Source organism: Penaeus monodon, chromosome 28 (genome assembly GCF_015228065.2).
Source record: "Penaeus monodon isolate SGIC_2016 chromosome 28, NSTDA_Pmon_1, whole genome shotgun sequence".
Lineage (NCBI taxonomy): Eukaryota > Metazoa > Arthropoda > Malacostraca > Decapoda > Penaeidae > Penaeus > Penaeus monodon.
This window is the reverse complement of record NC_051413.1, coordinates 26,007,794-26,008,085: the sequence shown is the minus strand read 5'-3', so window position 1 is coordinate 26,008,085 and position 292 is coordinate 26,007,794. Positions and strand designations below refer to the sequence as shown.

Sequence of the window (292 nt, the reverse complement as noted above, 5' to 3'; positions counted from 1 at the left end):
GGAGATTCGGAAATCGGGAGAGCAAAGGGAGAGAAGCGCTTGGAGGAAGAAGCAGAGAGCAAGCCAGGGTAATTCACCTTTCCCTCTTCTTTGTCTTTTGGCCTTTTGTTCTCTCTTGACCCGTTCCTTCCTGGTACCGCTACTCGATCGACTCTGGCCGCATACTGGCACAGGTGCGGCTCCCCGCCCATGTTTGGTGGCCCCTTCCCCTCCCCCCGCCCAGTCCCCCACTCCGTCGCCTCACTCACATGCCGTGCGACCATGAGGGGAAAGAAGGTTGTGTACGTGTGTG

At 58.2% G+C, this 292-nt stretch overlaps 1 protein-coding gene across 1 annotated transcript in view; it reads right to left on the bottom strand.

Annotated features, from left to right (window-relative positions):
* The window catches only part of LOC119591442 (SET domain-containing protein SmydA-8-like), a 22,243-nt gene extending 22,069 nt beyond the window's left edge, over positions 1 to 174 (bottom strand). Inside the window, exon 1 of the mRNA XM_037940183.1 lies at positions 78 to 174. The gene's annotated coding sequence lies outside the window, so the exon portion shown is untranslated. The remainder of the gene's footprint in view (positions 1 to 77) is intronic.
* Between the last annotated feature and the right edge of the window lie 118 nt (positions 175 to 292).